Genomic DNA, 14,608 nt, shown 5'->3' with positions numbered 1-14,608 from the left:
AGACCAGGCTGGCCTCGAACTCACAGCGATCCGCCTGCCTCTGCCTCCCGAGTGCTGGGATTAAAGGCGTGCGCCACCACGCCCGGCTCTCACTTGTTTTGTTTTGTTTTTGATTTTCAAGACAAGGTTTCACTGTGTAGCTTTGGCTGTCCTGGACTTGCTTTGTAGACCAGGCTGGCCTCGAACACACAACAATCTTCCTGCCTCTGCCTCCCGAGTGCTGGGATTAAAGGCATGCGCCGCCACGCCCGGCTATGTACACACTTTAAATAATATATATCTTTATTGTATATTGATTAACTGATAGTGTTAGGATGAGATTCAGAGGGTTGTAAAGTGTTCTATCGCTGAGCCGACATCCTCAGCCTGAACTTCATATTTTGTGTCAAACACCGCAGGCAGGAGGATGGAGTGGGGGGATGGGTGGTGGTGGTGAAGGAAGGGCATCTGCCCCAGCAGTTTGTTCTCCTGAGGGTAGGCATGGGGGCTTTAGAAAATGCTCCTTCCACTGTCTCACTCCCAGCATCACAAACCTCAATCCAAGGCCACAGGTAAGTCCTGCAGACCCACAGGATTTTGGTGCTCGTTTAGGCAGAAGGATCCAGATGACGAGCATAGGCTGGGGTGGCACAGTCCAAGGCATTAACCTGGCGTGGTTAGGGCCCAGAACCCATGGGGTAGAGCCAGGGAAGATTTCTCCTCTCTTAGGTAGCTGGACAGAAGGCAGGTGGTGGAAGAAGTTTTGTCTGTGGCTGGAGATCAGTCTGTCCTGTCTGCAGGTCAAGTTTGTCTGCAGGATCTTGGGCAGCCAATCTAACCCTGCCTATTCTAGGGAATAGAAGCTGGGCTGTGATTCAAAGGCGTGGCAGGACAGGAGAACTGGGGGTGGATTGCTGTGTCTAACTTTAGACTCTTTTGCATGCTGGGAATTTCCTCTGTGTTTCCCACAAGAAGGTGTGACCAGGGACCTTTGCACCCCCCACTTTGGAGTGCAACCTGAGTCAGAGCCACATTGCTAGCCTGGCCTACTGGGAGTTCTCTGGGCTCTTGTCTGGTCAGGTGCATGTGGGGAGCACCAAGGCACAGGGGGTTCAAGCAGTGTTCTTAGTATGACTTGGGAGATGAAACAGGTGTAATGTTGGGGGGGGGAGAGATCCTAGGGAGAGAAGAGGGGACCTGATGTTACATTGGCTGGTCATAGAGGCAGATATATCTGTAATCTCAGCATGGAGGAGGCTGACAGAAGGATCTGGAGTTCAGGGCCAGCCTGGGCAACTAATTAGACCTACGAGATCTTATCTCATAACCTGGGTGGGATGGGGAGAACCCCACTTTGTGAACTTTATGTCAAGAATGTGCCATAACACTTACGTTACATAATTTAGCTGTCCAGAGCAATGTGATGAAGGTACATATTTTTGTCCCCATTTACAGGTTAAAATCATGAGATTCAGGCCATGTATGGTGTCGTATGCTTTTAATTCTAGCACTCAGGAGACAGAAACAAGGCAAATTTCTGTGTTTGAGTCCAGCTTGCCTACATAGCAGAGGCCAGAGATCTGCCTGCCCTCTGCTTCCCAAGTGCTGGGATTTAAGGCGTGTGTCACCAGCCACTGGCATGACTCACACCTTTAATCCCAGCAAGGCAGGCAGATTACTGAGTTTGAAGCCAGCCCAGTATACAGAGTGAGTTCCAGGATAGCCAGGGCTGCACAGAGAAACCCTGCCTTGAAAAACAAAACAAAAGTTGGGCCTAGTGGCACACACCTGTAATCCCAGCACCCTAGGAGTCAGGGGGCATCTCTGTGAGCTGGAGGCTAGCCTGGTCTAGGACAGCCACACAGAGAATCCCTGTCTCAAAAAGCCAAAAAATAACAACAACAACAAAAACCAAAAAAGAAAAAAATAAATAAAAGAAAAACAAACAAAAAACAAAGAAGATAAAAAAAAGAAAAAACAAACAAAAACAGAGAGAGAGAGAGGGAGGGAGGAAGGGAGGGAGGGAGAGAAAATTTCAGGAGTGATGACTTACCTAGGCTGCACACATAGGAAACCAGGAGTTTGTATTTTTATGGCTCTGATCACATGCTGTGCTCAGAATAACCTACCAATGCAGAGCAGAGGAGGATGGACTCAGCTTAGGAGGACTCCGGAGTGGAAGTCCATCTTTGTATCAGCTCTCACCGTCCTGCGCCTGAAGGCTGCCCAGGTTGGCCAGATGCTGCCAGCAAAGGCCTAACCCCTCCTCCTTTGGCTCTGAGCTGCATTCTTTTGTGCTGAGAAGCTGGGGTTGGCAACTTGGGAAGGGACATCAGAGCAAGAAAGCAGAAAGGACACAGCCAGGGCACCACCTGGCAATGGGTAATCTGCTTATCCCACCCAGTCCTGTTGCCTGTGGCTGAGTGGTGTTGGCTGAAGAGGACAACATCACAAGGGCCTGGGAGCAAAGGGCTTAGGGGCTGGCCAGCTGACTCTGAGGTCTGGAGCTTGCTTCATTCATCTCAGTTATGTTTTAACACAGAAAGTGTGCAGCTTTCCATGCCTCCCAGCTGCTGCCACAGTCTGGGACTTGACTTTCCACTGAAGCCTTGTGTGTGTGTGTGTATGTATGTTTGTTTGTGTGTGTGTGTGTGCGCGCGCGCGTGTGCGTGCTGTTTTGTTTTGTTGAGACAAGGCCTGTAGTCTGGCTAGCTTGGAACTCACAATATAGAGTAATCTTTTCTGAACTTAGTTACTCCTATCTCTGCCTCCCAAGGATTATAGCCTGTGGCACTATTTGAAAGGATTACAAGGATCAGGAGGTATGGTCTTGTTGGAGCGGCTTCGGCCTTGTTGAAGTGGGTATGGCTTCATTGGAGGAAGTATGCCACTGCGGGTAAGCTTTGAGATTTCAAAAGCCCAAGCGAAGCCTAGTGTTTTGCTTTTCTGGCTGCCTATGGATCTGGATGGAGAATTCTCATCTGCTTCTCCAGCGCCATGTCTGCCTGCATGCTGCTACGATAAGAACGGACTAAAACTCTGCAACTATAAGCAATCCTCAGTTAAATGCCTTCTTTTATAAAAGTTGCTGTGGTCACGGTATCTCTTCACAGCAACAGAGCACTGACTAAGGATATAGGAATATGACATGACACTGGGTTTTTCTTGTTTTTATTTTTAATTTATATTTCATGTGCATTGATGTTTCGTCTGCATGTATGTCTATGTGAGGGTGTCAGATCCTTTGGAACTGGAGTTACAGACAGTTGTGAGCTGCCATTTGGGTACTGGGAATTGAACCCAGGTCCTCTGGAAGAGTAGACAGTGCTCTTAACCACTGAACCATCTCTCTAGCTCCTGTTACTGTTTTTTAAATATATATTTAAAAAAAAATATATATATATAAAATGTCTCATGTAGCCCAGGCTGGCTTGGTACTTGGCATATATCTGAGGATGACTCTGACCTTTGGTCATCTTGCATCCACCCCCTAAGTGCTGGCATTATGGATCTAGTCTCCACAGGATGCTTGGAGTGGCCTGAGTTTAAGAACCCCATACAGGGGCAGGCGGTGGAGGCACACACCTTTAATCCCAGCACCCTGGGAGGCACCCTAGGAGGCAGAGGAAGCCAGATCTCTGAGTTCAAGGCCAGCCTGGTCTACAGAGTGAGTTCCAGGACAGCCAGGGCTACACAGAAAAACTCTACTTGAAAAACCAAAATCAAGCCAGGTGTGGTGGTGCACACCTTTAATCCCAGCACTTGGGAGGCAGAGGCAGGCAGATGGCTGTGAGTTCAAGGCCAGGCTGGTCTACAAAGGGAGTCTAGGATAGCCAAGGCTACACAGAGAGACCCTGTCTTGGAAAAAACAAAACAAAACCACAATGAAAAACCAAAACAGCAACAACAACAAAACCATACAGTCCTCTGTAGAGATGCAGAGACAAGGCCCCTGCCCGTCCAGCCCTGACTAAGATGAGCTACATCCTCAACCCAGGAACAAATACTTTAAAAAAACAAAAAAGATTTATTTATGCTGGGCAGTGGTGGCACACACCTTTAGTCCCAGCACTGGGGAGACAGAGGCAGGTGGATCTCTGTGAGTTCAAGGCCAGCCTGGGCTATAGAGGGAATTCCAGGACAGCCAAGGATAGACAGAGAAACTCTGTCTCAAAAAACAAAACAAAACAAACAAACAAAGAAATTATTTATTAATTATGTATACAGCGCTAGGCATGGTGGCACATGCCTTTAATCCCAGCACTTGGGAGGCAGAGATAGGCAGATCGCTGTGAGTTCAAGGCCAGCCTGGTCTACAAAGTGAGTCCAGGACAGTGAAGACTACACAGAGAAACCTTGTCTCGAAAAACCTAAGAAACAAAAACAAAACCAAAACAAACAAAAAAATTAATTATGTATACAGTGTTGTTTCTGTCTGCATATAGACCTGCATGCCAGAAGAGGGCACCAGGTCTCATTACAGATGGTTGTGAGCCACCATGTGGTGGCTGGTTATTGAACTTATGACCTTTGGAAGAGCAGTCAGTGCTCTTAACCTCTGAGTCACCTCTTCAGCCTGCACCTTTATCTTATAAGCCACCTTGAGAGTCCTCTGAAACATTCTAAGTATCTACTGAATGCCAGGCACTGAGGACCCAGATGGAGGACATAAGCCATGCTGAGCAGATGCTCAGTGACTCCACTGTCTTAACCAGTGTACCCTCCCTCAGTGCCCTACCCAGGGCTCTGCAGAGGAGACCCTTCCATAATGAGAACACCTTAAATAGTGGATTTTGAACTCCGGTGTGCCTCAGAACATCAGAACCCCCTGGTTGGCCATTGACCCCACCCTTGCAATGTAGTACTACAGGGGCAGAGTGAGGTGTGGAAATGCACATTGAATGCAAATTGCCAGGCATTTCTGTCCCTTCATACTTTGATAAGTACTGGCTTTCATCCTAAGAAGGCTTATCATTTAAAGTTTTATTTAATTTGGCCAGGAATGGTGGGTGGCAAAGGCCTTTAATCAGAGACTTTTGGGACGCAGAGGCAGGTGGATCTCTGTGAGTTTGACGTCAGCCTGGTCTACAGAGGGAGTTTCAGAACAGCCAAGGCTCAAACCCTCCCTCAAAATACCTCTGCCCCTAAACAAATTCACTTAATTTCGTGTAGAGGGATTATAATCCAGCAACATAGCTACTCTGGTTAAAGTACAGACACACCCTTAACACATGCCTTAAATCCCTCTGGCTGGAATATAGACACACCCTTAGTACACATCTTTAATCCCTCTGGCTGGAATACAGACACCCTTAGCACACACCTTTAATCCCAAACAACGAAGGTAAAGTTAGTGTGTGGTGGCGCAGGCCTTTAATCCCAGCATTTGGGAAGCAGAGGCAGAGGCAGGTGGATTCCTGTGAGTTTGAGGCCAGCCTGGTCTACAAAGAGAGTCTATGATAGCTAAGGCTACACAGAGAAACCCTGAATCCAAAAAGAAAAAATAAGTGATGTCTAATTGAGAGGCAGCCAGACAAAGACAAATCAGAGAAAGATTTGACAGAATAGGATATGCCCAACTCTCATGAGAATAGAGAAGAAAAAAGAGCTGATTTAAAAGTGAGCAGTCGGGGCTGGAGAGATGGCTCAGAGGTTAAGAGCACTGTCTGCTCTTCCAGGTGTGCTGAGTTCAATTCCCAGCAACCACATGGTTGCTCACAACTATCTGTAATGAGATCTGGTGCCCTCTTCTGATGTGCAGGTGAATATGGAGGCAGGACACTGTATATGTAACAAATAAATAAATATTAAAAAAATAAAAATAAAAAAAAGTGAGCAGCCAGCTGAGTGGTGGTGGCATATGCCTTTAATCCCAGCACTTGGGAGGCAGAAGCAGGCGGATCTCTGTGAGTTTGAGACCATCCTAGTCTACAGAGGGTGAGTAGCCAGAGCAGTTTTACCAGGTCAGTTTTACAACCGTAGAGAGAACAAGCTAGACCCAGATGAAGATAGAACGAGCCAGAGAATGAAAAGAAGCCAGAAGATTAGAACACACTCCCAAAGTTGGTATGAGGTCAAGCAATTCAGTCAGAAGTCTCTCGAGAAGTCAGTTTGAATCAGTTAGCATGGAGAGGAGTTGAGCAAGAACAGCTGAACTGAACCAACCAGCCATAGTTCAGAAAGAGATAGAGAGAGTGTGACCTTTTTTTTTTTTTTTTTTAAGATTTATTTATTTATTACATATACAATATTTTGCCTGCTTGTACCCCTGAAGGCCAGAAGAGGGCACCAGATCACATTATAGATGGTTGTGAGCCACCATGTGGTTGCTGGGAATTAAACTCATGACCTCTGGAACAGCAGTCAGTGTTCTTAACTGCTGAGCCATCTCTCCAGCCCGAGAGTGACCTTATTTAGCAGTAAGTCTCTGAGGCTGAAAGCGTTCTAAGCCTAGATTAGACTGCATAGAGGCTAGAAGCTTCCAAGACTAGACTCAGGTTAGAAAACGGAGGCAGTAAGCCTCCAAGACAACAATTTCTCTGTGTAGACCAGATTGGCCTCGAACTCACAGAGATTGTTACTTTTACAATTTTCTTTCCTTCCTTCCTTTCCTTTCCTTTTTTTTTTTTTTTTTTTTTTTTTTTTTTTTTTTTTTTTAGACAGGGTTTCTCTGTGTAGCCTTGGCTGTCCTGGACTTGCTTTGTAGACCAGGTTGTCCTTAAATTCATGGAGATCTGCCTGCTTCTGCCTCCTGAGTGCTGAGATTACAAGCGTGTGCCACCACACTGAGCACTTTTACAGTTTTGAGCAATCTTTTTGTATTTATTTTTTTGGCAAGCTGGACATAGAGCCTAGGGCTTTGTACACTCTAGGCAAATTACTTTCTCCTTGAGCCCCACCCCAGCACGAGGGCTTGTCATTATATATAAAAGGCCACACAATGACCACATCGTACTGTGACAGCGTTTTTTAAAAAGATTTATTTATTTATTTATTTTATATATATAAGCGCTCCGTCTTCATGACTACCAGAAGAGAGCATCTGATCCCATTACAGATGGTTGTGAGCCACCATGTGGTTGTTGGGAATTGAACTCAGGACCTCTGGAAGAGCAGCTAGTGCTCTTAACTACTCAGCCATCTCTCCAGCCCCCATGTGACAGCATCTTGTGTGACTTCAGAGCCCGGATGGCAACTCTACTTCTTTCCAAAGACTGTGTGAAAGCTGGGGAAGTCCCATGAACTTTTGGTTCCCTGTCCTTTTTCTCCATGCATTTCATCACAATTTAATGTATTGTTGGGAATTAGTTTTTCGGTGGCTGTATCCTTCACAAGAAGGTGAACCCCTCTCTCCCTCCATCTCTTTCTTTTTAAATTTTTATTTATTATTTTTAATTATTTGTATGTCTATGTGTGAAATTGTGCTTGTGCATGTGAGTGCAGTGCCCTTAAAGTCCAGAAGAGGGTGCTGGATCCCCTGGAGCCAGAGTTACAGATGGTTGTAAGTCACCTGATGTAGGTGCAGGGAAGTGACCTTTGGTCCACTCAGACCCTCTGCACAGAAATAAGTGTCCTTAACCACTGAGGCACCTCTCCAACCTTCCCCTTTATTTTTCTTCTTCAGTCCCTATATGGATGTTGGGTCCCTATATGTATTTTGGGTTCCTATATGTACCTTGGGTCCCTATGTGTATCCTGGGTCCCTGTATGTACCTTGGGTCCCTATATGTACCTAGGCTGGGTGGAGATTTGCTATGCAGCCCAAGCTGCCTCAAACTTGGGGTAATTCTCCCATTTCTGGCATGTGCCATCACACCCAGCTCAAAGCTCAAAGGTGAATTTCATCAGGGCAGAGGCCACCCTATGTTCCTCACTCTTTCTCTAAGCTGCTAGAACAAAGCCTAACACACAGTAGGTACTCAACAAATACTTGTAAAATTAACAACATATTCAACTTTTTAGCTTTTTTTTTTTTTTTTTTTTTTTTTTTTTAGTTTATTCGTCTTCTTGTTGTCACAGGATCAATAGCTATCTGCTTCCTTCTGCTCTGATCTGCAACGCTATTAAACGAAGATAATAAACAAGTCTCTACGTCACAAGGCTGCTGAGGGAAGAAGTGAATTCGTTCTTGCTAGTGACTAACATTTTAAAAAATGAGTCAGACACTGTCTCCCCCCCACCTCCGCCCTCCTCGACCCCCCGACCCCCTGCCCCATTCACACTAATTTTCTCAGGAGCCTGTTGCTACCCCACGCTATGCATGGGAAGCTGAAGCACGGAGGTTAAGCGCTTGGGCAAAATCACTGCTACTTAAGCGGCCCGCAGCCTGGTACAGTTTGTTCAGTGAAATGTGGGCTTGGATTATTTTCCTCGATGAGGAGCCCTCACCTACTTTGTTGCCAAGGACAATTCCAGCCTCTTTCTCCCTCCCTCCCTTCCACCTGAGTACCATGTCTTTAGCCACCAGCCGGGGGAACTCCCAGGTGGAAGCATGGGGAATTCCTGGGATCACAGAGACACCAGGAGAAGCCGGCTCAGGAGCTGGGCACTCTTCAGTGTCTCGCTGGGGTTCTCCTCTGCCCTGGCCCAGAGGCGGGAATCTTCCAAAGCAGAAGCAGCCAGGGGCGAAGAGCACTTTGCAGGTAGTTAACTCCTCAAGAGGAGTGGGGCACAGTGAGCACACCGCACTGTCTTCTCTCTCTGGATCACATCTGTGGGCAACTCACAAAATCTTTGGGCTGAACTTGGCTGTAGTGGGACAGCTAAGGGCCAAGACAGGAGGGCAGGGACCAAGGCCCAAGCCTTAGCTTCCAACACTGAACGTTTGGTTCCACCTAGTGGCCTCTGGCATTCCAGCTGTCCTAATGGAGAACAGCAGAGATGAAGAAATGCGGTGTGCACACGCGCATGCTTGCTCTAACACTCTGCCTTATTCTTTTGAGATAAGGTCTCTCTCAGTGAACCTGGGACTAGACTGACTCCAGCAAGCCCGAAAATCCTCCTATCTCCGCCCCCAGCACTAATATGCAGCCTCGCCTGGTTTTTGGCTTTCATTTTTATTTATTTATTTTTGTTTATTTTTTCAAGACAGGGTTTCTCTGTGTAGCCCTGGCTGTCCTGGACTCACTTTGTAGCCCAGGCTGGCCTCGAACTCACAGCGATCCGCCTGCTTCTGCCTCCCAAGTGCTAGGATTAAAGGGTGTGCCACCACGGCCAGCTTGTTTTTTTATTTTAAAGATTTATTTATTGTCCAGCATGGTGGCACTTGCTTTTAATTCCAACGCTAGGGAGGAAGAGGCAGGAGGATCGCTGAGTTTGAGGTCAGCCTGGTCTACAAAGCAAGTCCAAGACAGCCAGGGCTCTGTTACACAGAGAAATCCTGTCTTGAAAAACAACAACAACAAAAAGATTTATTTATTAGACGGGTGGTGGTGATGCAGGCCTTTAATGCCAGCACTCAGGAGGCAGAGGAAGGTGGATCTATCTGAGTTCGAGGTCAGCCTGGTCTACAGAGCAAGTTCCAGGACAGCCAGGGCTGCACAGAGAAACCCTGTCTCGAAGAACCAAAGGTGGGGAAAAAGGATTTATTTACTTTGTGCTTTACTCGCATACATATATGTGTACCACAATGTGCCTGCTGAATGCCCTGGCACTGGGGCTACAGATGGTTGTGAGCCATTGTGTGGTTTCAGGGAACTGAACCCAGGTCCTTTGCAAGAGCAACAAGTGCTCTTAGCCACTGAGCCGTCTCTCTAGCCCCCAACACATGTTGTACGTGGTGCCAGGACTGGAACTCAGGACCTCATGGCTTGCATGGCAAGTGCTCTCGCCCATTGCGTAGCTCCCAGTTCCTCAGGGTTCACCGAGTGTCAGCGTGTGCAAGCACGGTATGAGGTGGGACGGGCTACAAGTGTGTGTGTGAAAGAAAAGCAGAGACCTAATGCTTGCTTAATTCAGCCCTGGGCTAAGGTCGAGACCAGTGGCTCTCAACCTCCCAAGTTCTGCGACCCTCTAATACAGTTCATCACGTTGTGTTGACCCCCCCAACCATAAAATTATTTCCGTTGCTGTTTCATAACTGCAATTTTGCTAGCAGTATGAACCATAGCATAAATATCTATGTTTGCTGATGATCTTAGGTGACCCCCTGTGAAAAGGTCATTTGACCTCAAAGGAGTCATGACCCACAGGTTGAGAACCACTGATCTAACTCGTTCTAGCCACTGCCCCTGAGGCAACTGAGGCTCCCACAGTAGAGCTGTGATTGCTGAGCCTGTTGCCTTAGGACTTGACCTCGCAGGTCTTCAGTGTCCAGTTCTGGAAAGTAAGAGCGTTGGTGTAGGTCACCCCTGAGCTCTTCACTTGTACAGTTCTGCAAACCACAAGGGAACAGGTGGGGGTTTTAGGGTGGAGTCAGATCACCCTTCCTTTGGCTCTCGGCAGTCGATCCCTAGCTGTGTGTGTCCTCCAGAGACTTCTTTATCTCTCTCCAAGCCTGTGTAATAATGTAAAGACTAATTGGTAATTATGAGTGTTTAGGACACAGCCTGGTGTAATGATTAAAAAATAAGATGCCAGGCAACAGATCTGATACGGAGAAGTTTATTATATGAGTGTGGGGAGAGAAAGGGGGGGAGGGGCACCCCAGAGAGAGACAGAGGAAGAGAGATAGACACAGGTAAGAGAGCAAGAGAGTAAGAGAAAAGAACAAGAGAGGAAAAGGGTAAGGAGTGGAGGAGGGAAAGCAAGAGGGAGAGGTATGTGGGTTTGTCCTTTTATACACTCCTGGGTAGGGGCATGCCCAGGGGCAGGTAGGTAATGACATCACAGGTTCCTAGGCAGACTGGGGCAGAATCCTAACACCTGTTACTTGGGGAAGGCTCAGTACAAATGATGCTGGCTTTATCCAACTAGCAACAATATAAGACAGAAAGAAGGCAGAGGCTTTCAATGACAGCAGCTTAATGTCTTAGGGTTCAGAAAGACTAAAAGGCCAGAGCGCTTGGGGCCAGGTCCTTGCAGCAGTTCTCCGGGAGGATTACAAGAGGCTGGCTCTGAGCACAGAGGAGGGGAAATACTCCATGCTCTCACTCAAAGGAGCATTGGCTTGACCAAGTTACTTTAGAGAGGTTCAGGAAGGGCAAGTGGGCTCCTCACAACATAAGTAGGTAAGTGTTGAGGTGGCAGGACCCATGGATTCCAGGAGAGCCAGCAGCACTGAGGGGTCAGGCGGCAGGGAGTTCAGGGTTAGGCCTTGGCACTTCTCCTAAGTTTCCTGAGGACACAGGATGTGGGGTCCCGACTTCCTCTCCCTGATGACATAAGCGGGGTTGTGTTGGTGATGAAGCTGAGCTTCTGGCTGCCCTGCCAGACTTCAGACAGGCCTCTGGCAGCTTCCCAAGAGTCCTCAGCAGAGGATTGGTGCTCCTATCTTTCTCTTTGTCTCCTCCTCTTTTTCTCCTGAGACCCCCAGTTTTACATAGCACGTGGGGACCTACTGGTTAGGGTGGCAAGGTTCCTGGTCAGGAAGTCTCTTGGGGGAAGCTGCTTCCAGATTGACAGTCTTGGTGGGAGTGCTTGGTTAATGCTGCCAGGGGACTGTGTCAATAGCTCCCAGCCAGCCCTGTCTCCTGTTTGCTTTGGCCAGTCTCCTTAGCTACAGAAACCACCTCCCTGAATCTCCATCCCAGTGATCCCTGGCACACAGATTCCCACCTGTATACAATGGAGTCTTGTGCCACTTCTCCCACCTGTGTCCTCCAGAGATGGGTGGACAGAGTCCATTCACTCGCATTGATCACTCCCACACTCCCTGCAGTATGACCCCTTCAGTGTTGCTGGCTTTCCTGGAAACCATGGGTCCTGCTACTTCTACACTTGCCTGCTTATGCTGTCAGGAGCCCACTGACCATCCTTAACCCGCCTAAAGTAACTTAGTCAAGCCAACGCTCCTTTGCATGACAATATGTAGTATTTTCCCTTGCCTCTGGGATAACACCTTTTTGTTTTATTTTTGAGACAGGGTTTCTCTCTGTGTAGCCCTGGTTGTCCTGGAACTCACTCTGTAGATCAGGCTGGCCTCGAACTTAGAAATTCACCTGCTTCTGCCTCCCAAGTGCTGGGATTAAAGCTGTGCGCCACCACTGCTTGATTTGGGATAACATTTTTTTTTTTTCCGAGACAGGGTTTCTCGAAGCACTTGGGAGGCAGAGACAGGTGGATCTCTGTGAGTTCAAGGCCAGCATAGACTACAAAGTGAGTCCAGGACAGCCAGGGCTGTTAGACAGAAAAATTCTATCTCGAAAAAACAAAAAAAAAAAAAAAAAAAAAAAAAAAAAAAGAAAAGAAAAAAAAAGAAAAAATTGGAAGAAAGATAAAAACCAAAGGGCCAGTAAATTCTATCATTCTGGAAAGGATTGCAGAGTTGGCTGTACAACTAAAGAATTTGCAGGTAGAGGTTGACCCATTTAGAAAGCAAAAAGCACCATTGGTAAAGGGAAAACACCTGGTAACTGAGAGCCACTGTTTTCCACAATTGCTGCACTGCCCTGCTCCACGCACCAGGTGTCCAGAACACCAGTGTGTGGAAGCGGGGTGGCAAAAAAAAGGGGAAGCTGGAGAGGCTGTAAAGATTCTAGAGGAACCGGAAAGCAGACAGGCCCAAAGGGCTTTGGAGCCAAGTGCTCCAATAGAGGCATCCTCCAGGGCTGCACAGACACCATCAGCTTTTCCAGTCTTTGTACAACATATTCCTGCTAATGATGGTGGTGAGGCTTATGATGAGATGGCATGGTGACCAATAGATATGCTAAATTTACAGCATTTAAAGAGGCTATTGTACGGTATGGGGTGTATTCATCTTTTGTTAAACAAATGTTAAGTAACTGGGCTATGCAGCATAGACTTATTCCCCAAGATCGGAAGGGATTAGTGTCAGCTATGTTAGAAGCTGCTCAGCAGTTACAGTGGTTATCGTGGTGGAGAAAAGAAGCCATGAAAATAGAATAACAAAATATAATAAGGGGGCTTTCTGGGTCTTGGTATTGTTTGGCTGTTCATTGCTCCACTTTGAGACGCTCCTAGAGAGAACCTCACCAGCAAAGGCTCTGGGTTCAGCTACTGTTCCAGGTTCCAGAAGTAACTTTGGTTGAATTGCTGGTCTGCTGAGATCCTGCTCCCAGGGGCTGAGCCCAAAAATGTCTACTTCTTCTACTCCCATTAACCTCTTTTCTCTCCTAGGTGGGTTGGAAAGGAGGTATAAAGATTAAAGAACTCAAATAAAGTAGGTTTGGAAAAGGTCGAAGCCTACAGCAAATACTACCACTAAGTCACACCTCCATCCCAGAGTGTGGGATTTTAATTATTAATTAATTAATTTATTTTTTGCTGCTGCCTTCCTTTGGGAGTTTGTAGGGCTAGGAGGCAAGGAATGGGCTCTTGCCTGTTAGACCAGCACTGAGTTAAAAGGCTATGGAATCAGATCCATGTTTTGAGGCAGGTTCTACCTTGCGTCAACTACATAGTCACCAAGACTACCACAAACCTCATATTTTGAATCTAGGAAATGGATCACAGTAGTACTTCCTCATCTAACATATTAAGAACCACCAAGAACCAGCTGTCAGACACCTTTAATCCAAGCACTCAGGAGGCAGAGGCAGGCAAGGCAAATATTTGAGTTTGAGGCCAGCCTGGTCTACAAAGTGAATTCTAGGACAGCCAGAGCTACACAGAGAAACCCTGCCTCAACCAACCAGCCAGCCAACCAACCAACCAACCAAACGAAACAAACAAACAACAAAATCAGCTGAGTAGCACACCTAGATAAGTATCCAGATGGTTTCAGCAATTGTTATAATTCAAGTTTTGATCTTGGCAACTTTTTTTTTCCAAGACAGGGTTTCTTTTGTAGTCCTGACTGTCCTAGAACCAGGCTGGCCTCAAACTCAGAGATCCACCTGCCTCTGCCTCCCAAGTGCTGGGATTTAAGGTATACGCCACCATGCCCAACCTTTTTTTTTTCCTAAATAAGTATTTTTTTAAAGATTTATTTATTTATTACATATACATGTATGCCTGCATACCAGAAGAGGGCCGCAGACCTCATTATAGATGGCTACGAATCACCATGTGGTTGCTGGGAATTGAACTCAGGACCTCTAGAAGAGCAGACAATGCTCTTAACCTCTGAGCCATCTCTCCAGTCCCCCCCCCCCCCTCTTTTTTTTTAAAGAATAAAACAAGCCAGGCAGTGGCGGCACACAACTTTAATCCCAGCACTTGGGAGGCAGAGGCAGGCAGATTTCTGTGAGTTTGAGGCCAGCCTGGTCTACAAAGTGAGTCCAGGACAGTCAAGGCTACACAGAGAAACCCTGTCCCAAAAAACCAGAAAACAAACAAACAAAAAGAATAAAACAAAAGCAGTATTTTGCCATGACTTCCAAAATGACCTTGAACTCTGTCCTCCTGGCTCAGTCTCCTAAGTGCTGGAATTACAGGAGATAGACACCATACCAGCCTATCATTCTGGGTTTTTGTTTGCTTTTGGTTTTGGTTTTGGTTTTGGTTTTTTGAGACAGAGTTTCTCTGTGTAGCCTTGGCTGTCCTGGACTTGTTTTGTAGACCAGGG

This window comes from Acomys russatus, chromosome 6 (assembly GCF_903995435.1).
Source record: "Acomys russatus chromosome 6, mAcoRus1.1, whole genome shotgun sequence".
Lineage (NCBI taxonomy): Eukaryota > Metazoa > Chordata > Mammalia > Rodentia > Muridae > Acomys > Acomys russatus.
The sequence above is the reverse complement of the archived record's forward strand: the minus strand, read 5'-3'. Positions refer to the sequence as shown.